Source organism: Carettochelys insculpta, chromosome 3 (assembly GCF_033958435.1).
Source record: "Carettochelys insculpta isolate YL-2023 chromosome 3, ASM3395843v1, whole genome shotgun sequence".
Taxonomy (NCBI): domain Eukaryota; kingdom Metazoa; phylum Chordata; order Testudines; family Carettochelyidae; genus Carettochelys; species Carettochelys insculpta.
Window position 1 is genome coordinate 202,325,478 of NC_134139.1, and position 6,208 is coordinate 202,331,685.

A 6,208-nucleotide genomic window follows, 5' to 3' on the forward strand; every position below is an offset into this window, starting at 1 on the left:
CAGCCCAAATCTGCCCGCCACCTTTTGACGGCTCTGGATGGATTCAGGCACCGAGTGTTGGCTTGAACGCCCGGAAACCCTTCATGCTCTCAGGAGCAGGCCAAGAGTGATAGCCCCTGGCGACACTCCAGGGGGTCATACGATCTATTGGCTTGGGCATACATTCCCCCTGCCCTTGAGTGGGATGCCATGGCCCTGCTCACGTACGGTACCAAGACATCCCCCCTCTGTCTGACAGAGCTCTGCTATTCGCAAGTGGAAGAGAGACTTGAACATGTGCTAGACCTGAAGCTTCGTCATGTACCCCACTGCCTCCTGGGCAGCCTCTGCCGGGGGTACAGCCTTTCTTGCCTCTCTCCTGAGGAGGCCTGGCACGTCTGCTTCCCGGGCCCACTTCCTGCTCTTGGATGGTTGTACACAGCAGCACTCAGTGAACAGTACATGAGAGGGGCGGAGGAAGGCTGGGCAGGTCCTCTCTTGCTCAGGGTTGCCCTCAGGGTCCAGCACGCTGCTGTTCCATAGGTGAGTTTCCTCAGAGCTGGGGTGATGTTTATCCTACAAATAAACCAAGTGCCAGAGCTCCCCCAGCACTGCTGGCTCAGTCCCATTTTCACAGGTTCTCAGGGGTGAGAACATGATGCCACCCAGGCAGCCTGCCAAGGCGAGGTGGGAATTGGGTGGGGCCCACTCTCAGAACTTCGTGGTGGGTAGCGAAGCTGTTGCAGAGAATGGCCCTTTAAGAGGGAGTCAGCGTACCTGGACTGATTACCGGCTGCCCAGCCAGGGCTAAAGGGAAACCCCCGGGGCTTTGTAGAAGAAGGATCCTGCAGGGGACAGATCCCTGAGGAGCATGCACCCTGCCCTGGGCGGCAAGGGAAAGGATTATCCCAAAGGACTGCTGTATGCTGGAGTTACGTGACTCTCCTGCAAGACCTATAACCAGGGGGAGGGTTCGGGCCTGAAAACCACAGCGTCCCCTCTTGAGGAAAGTGTGCTGAGAGGGTTATTTACCCTCTACCAGAGGCTGGCTGGCAGGGGGAAGCTGTTACCCCTCAGGTGTATGGGGTGAAGGCTGTGGCTGGTGGTGAGTTGGGGGTGGCTTTTCCTTGGCTGATGTGATGGTTTCCATAACTGGCAATGCGGTAGCATGGAAGGGAAGGGAAGAACGGAAGGGGTTAAGCAGAAGAGTGGGCAGGGTGGGATAGTGGCAGGAGAGAAGGGGTTAAGAAGAGAGCAGGGTAGCCAACTGCCTGTTGTAGGAGACACTCCAAGGTAACGTGCCTCTGGCCTTGCTCATCTGCAGCCCTCTGCTCAAGGGCGCTCTCCCGCCGCCCCTGCCCGGGCCCCCTCTGTGCTGCCCAGCCTTCCTGTACCCCATCAAAGCTCCGCACACACCTTCCTGACCCCCCCCATTCAATCCTCCTGTCTGTCACCTGCCCACACCCCCCCCCAGTGCTGAGCTGTCCCAGACGAGCCCCTTGGCAGCTGCCAGTCCCTCTACCCAAAACACCAGCCTGTGCTACAAGATCTCCCATAACACCTGTCTCCCCCTGCCAGCCCTGAGCTAGCTTTACAAGGCGCTTAGGTTGTCGCCATTTTGGCTCAGGGTGACCTGAGACACCACCCATCCATTAATAAATAGCCTGAGATGGGGGTAAGGGCCACAACCAGGAGAATATGGGATGCCTGTGGGCTGGCTTCGGGCTGAGCTGGGTCCACGGTGACCAGAGAGCAAGTGTGGAAAAACTAGGACTGAGGGTGAGAGGTAATTGCCACCTCTGTAAGAAAAAGAGCCAACTGTCAGGACTGTTCTTGTAAAACTGGGACATCTGACCACTGGAGCAGGCTTGGAGGTGGCGGCGTATTTAAATAACACCCGGATCCTTCCATCTGCCAGTCTCCAGGTTCTTTGAATGGATGGTAAATATTATCCCCCTTTTACAGAAGGCAAAGGTGAGGCACCGCCAGGAGTGGCTGGCTCAAGGGCACAGCAGTGGCTGGCTCTGCTCTGTCCACACTGCCCTGCTCTCTTCCCTTGGCCCCAGCCTGCCCCAGACTCGTGGACCTTGGCCCTGCTGCTCTGAAATCCATCGTTGTAGACCCAGGGCAGGAGTGGGGGTAGGGAGGGAGTGAAGAATTTGGACCATTGGCAAAGGTGTCTCGTGGCCGAGAAATACGTCGGTGGTAGAAGGGGGTCTCAGCAGGGACCCGTTGGGGAGGGTTGAGCAGAGGGAGAGGAGGCTGCCATTTCAGGTGGCCATAGGCCTTTGTCTGCAGAGAGGGGCTCAAGGGGAACAGGCTGAGGGCTTGGAGACACAAGGGGGATCTGACCTGGGGAGAGGAGAGGGGGCACACAATGCAGGTGGAGGCTCTGGGATCTGCCCCATAAGCCCTGCCACCCCTCTCTTAGGCAGCTCCACGAGCCCCCTGATGTCACCCTCCCATGCACAGCAAAGCACCCAGGTGCTCCCGCTGCATGGGGCCTGCAACCATAACCGACTGAAAACTGGATCCCAGTGGAGGTTCAAAGAGCTTCCTGTTCGGTCCCGCGCCTTTCTGGTGAGAAAATACAACCAAATGGGGGGAACTGAATATAACTGGGCTGCCTCTGGGGTGACTCAGAGTGGGGAATGAAAGATTCTTGCTAGTGGGAACTATGGTCTGCTCCTGTTCTTCTCTGCTGCTACCCTTCTCCACCACTTTCCACTGCTTCTTTTCACCCTGGGGTCCGGCTGCTTGCTCCTTCTCCTGGTTCCTACCTGGCACCAGCTGTGGGGTTATAGACAGCATAAGAAAAACTATCTGGGTGTATCTACACTTGCATTCCTCTTTCGACAGAGGCATGCAAATGAGGGAAATCAAAAATACAAATGAGGTGCAGATTTACATACCTGGCATCTCGTTTGCATATTCTTCTTTCGAAAGAGCTTTTTTTGAAAGAAGAAAAGCAGGGTAGATGCTGCTGTTTCAAAAATAAACCCCATCTTCAAAGAAACCCTTCTTCCTGTTTTTATGGGAAGGATTCTTTCAAATATGGGGTTTACTTTCAAAAGAGCCACGTCTACACTGCTTTTCTTCTTTCGAAAGAAGAATATGCAAATGAGATGTCAGGTATGTAAATCTGCACCTCATTTGTATTTCCAGTTTCCCTCATTTGCATGCCTCTATTGAAAGAGGAATGCAAGTGTAGATGCACCCTCTGTGTGCTCTGTTCTGCTACCAGACCATTCCCTGCAGTCTTTAAGGAGCGATAGCAAGGAAAGTCCTGCTTGGTCCTTGCATCTCTCGGTGGGAGCATGCTCATTTGCTCTGGGAGCTTACACTGAGCTCACACGTGTTCATATGTCAGACATCTCTGGGGCTGGAGCATGCTCAGTGCAGATGGAATCTTCAGAGACTTTAGCTGCCGTACTCTAGCAAGCATCTGCCGAACTGCAGTTTTCAGAGGCTTATAATGTAGCCGGACGTGGGTGGATTTGCATGGAGGCAGCAATAAGCACATCCCTAAGGGCAAGTCCTTTGCTAAATTTCAAGGCACTGCTTGAAGTGTTGGAGCTTCTGAATAAAATGGTGATTTTTTTTTTCATAAGGGCAAAACAGCTTTGGCCTCTTAACTTCATTCTAGAAAAACGCTGAATTCTTTGTATTTAAAAAAAAGAAAAATATCAGCCTGACGCAGGTCTAGAAAACTTCTGCTGAAATTGAATGTATAAAGTTAGGCAAAGTAATACGCAACTGAAAGCAGGGTCTTATAAAACAGAATTTTTGGCAACCTAAAAGAGAGGGTGACATTACCACATCTGCCTGTGACAAAGCAAAAGAAAGTGTTTAGAACAATAGACTTTTGGGGCATTTCCATGGAGGAAAATAAGCCCCTAGGGTGCCTATTTAATGGAGCACATTTAAAAATTGGGGAAGATACTTGTCCCAGATCTACTCTACTGAGGACTCACAAGACCGCTGTAAGGGAGCCAAATGCTGAATTCTCACATGCTTTAAACCTCTGGACTTTGAACAGTCTCCTGTGGCCTCACTAAGGCTGTTTCTACATGTCACTTTTGGAGAAAGTGGCATGCTAATAAACAGCCTGAAATATGCTAATGAGGCATGTATGTAAATTCCCAGTGCCTCATTAGCATAAGGTCACATGATTTGGAGTCCAGAAGAAGCATGGCCCCTGGGAGGGTCTTCTGGAAGCCCCTTCTTCCTGAAAATTACCACGCCAGTAGATAAGAACTAATGGATGTTGTTTATTTGCTCTTTCAAGAAGCCTTTTGCCAGGGCTCTGGCAGGAGACACTTGAGCAGTCAGCAGTGGGTTTCATCAATTAAAAAAATGAAAGTCAATTTGATTTGTGTCCTTTGAGCTTTCAGGGAAGAAGTGAGGGGCTGGGGCAATGGGAACACAAGAAAAAGCTTGGCTGAGCCCTGCACCACTAGACAGATGTGGGCTGGGGGCACAGTAGGAAATACAAAGAGCGAACTCCTAACAGAGCTGCAGAAAAAGGTCTCCGACCTCACACTGGAACTTACAACCCACTGGTTGAGAGAGACTGTCTGTACGCAGCATAACTCACAGGATGGCTAAGGCGATCGGCGGATGCCCATTGAATGCAACTATATAAAGGACGTGACATACATGCCGCCTACCTATTGTACATAGTCCCTCAGGGAATTTTATGGGGTGCAACTTTTCTATTGAGATAATTAGTAGCTCTGACAGATTAGCGAAAGAATTAACATCTCAGCAGTGCAGTTGTTTAGGAATCAATGGCTCCGGGGCTCACTAAGGCTGAGGATTTCGTTTCTCAGCAAGCTGCAATGCTGCCTGTGATCAGTGTTTCCCATAAACTGAGCTCTTGGGCGGCCACCCAGGAGAGATTCAGGGGCTGCTCAGCTGATTAGCAGAGCCCCTACAGCCGACGGTGTGTGTTTTTCTATTGGTGCACAGCCCAAATTTTATTCAGCCGATGGATGGAAACGTTGAGCGGGACCCCTACCTGTGAAGCACACCTCTTCCCATCCTCTAAGAGTAGTTCTCACAACTGTAGCCCTCAAAGAAACCCAAACAACCTCCTCACCAAGCAAACTCGTCACACAAATCCCGAATGGACCCAACCTTTAAAAATAAAGTAAATAAAATCTACACAAACAAAACAAAATGAAAGATTTTAACCCCAAAAGGAAGAAATACCAGAAACTCTACGAAGTCTAGTCGGCATTGTGCTGTTGCTAGGGGTCCTATGGGGCAGGTACCCAGACACTCTTGTGACGGACAGCAGGCTAAAACCCTGACGCTGATGATTCAGTCACTGAGAATTATGTGTTGGGTTCACAGGAACATCTCTTGCACTAACTTCATTCTTTCTTCTAAAGGGCTTGTGTTGCAGCTGACCGGCAGGGAAAGCCTCTGCAAATTTCTGTTTCAGCTATGCTCTGTGTCCCGGTTTGATGCCTCCATGAGCAGTCCCCTCTGGGGAGGCGTGTGACACTCAGCGGGCAAATCATAACTCAGACAAAGAGGCCAAAAGTTCTGCTGGTGGAACCACTGGCTGGCATCTGCTCTTGGGCTCCCCTTAAGCCGCTCTTTGAAAGTCAAGATAACGTATAGGGCAGCTAACCCGTCCCAGCATGCACCGCGTCCCACTCTGGCAGCTGATTCAGTCCTGTAGGATCCCAGAAGACCCTGACTAGCCATAGTGGCTCTATGCTCCCTTCCTTCCTTCCCACCATCAAGTGGATGTTCATGGGAAAAAAAAAAACGTTGCCCAGGAAGTCTTTATACTTCTGCAATTCTCACTGGAAAAACCCCCAGGGCCAAGCATAATCCTCAGGCCTTTCTACATTGAACTGGGCCATGACTGTGCTGGTGCAATTGCCACTGGTTAACCTTGGGGAAAGCATGACCAGGTCCTGGGGAAGCTGCCATGCATCAGCTGCACCAGTGTGGCTGTGGCCTGTGCCTGTAACCCGCCTCCCTGTCTAGTCCTGGGCCTCTCTGAAGCAGAGACTAACAGCTGTGAGCAAGACAAGTCTGGAATGAGGCAGGGGGGGCAATTGTGTCTCTCCCGAGGCCCTGTGGTATGTCTTTAGGTGGTATTATGCTCTCTGTGGGGCCAAAGGAGGGATGTATGGGGCAGGGAGGTGCTACATCCGGGGTAGCCAACCCGTTAGAGACAAAGAGCCAAAATAACCGTGGACAGAGTGCA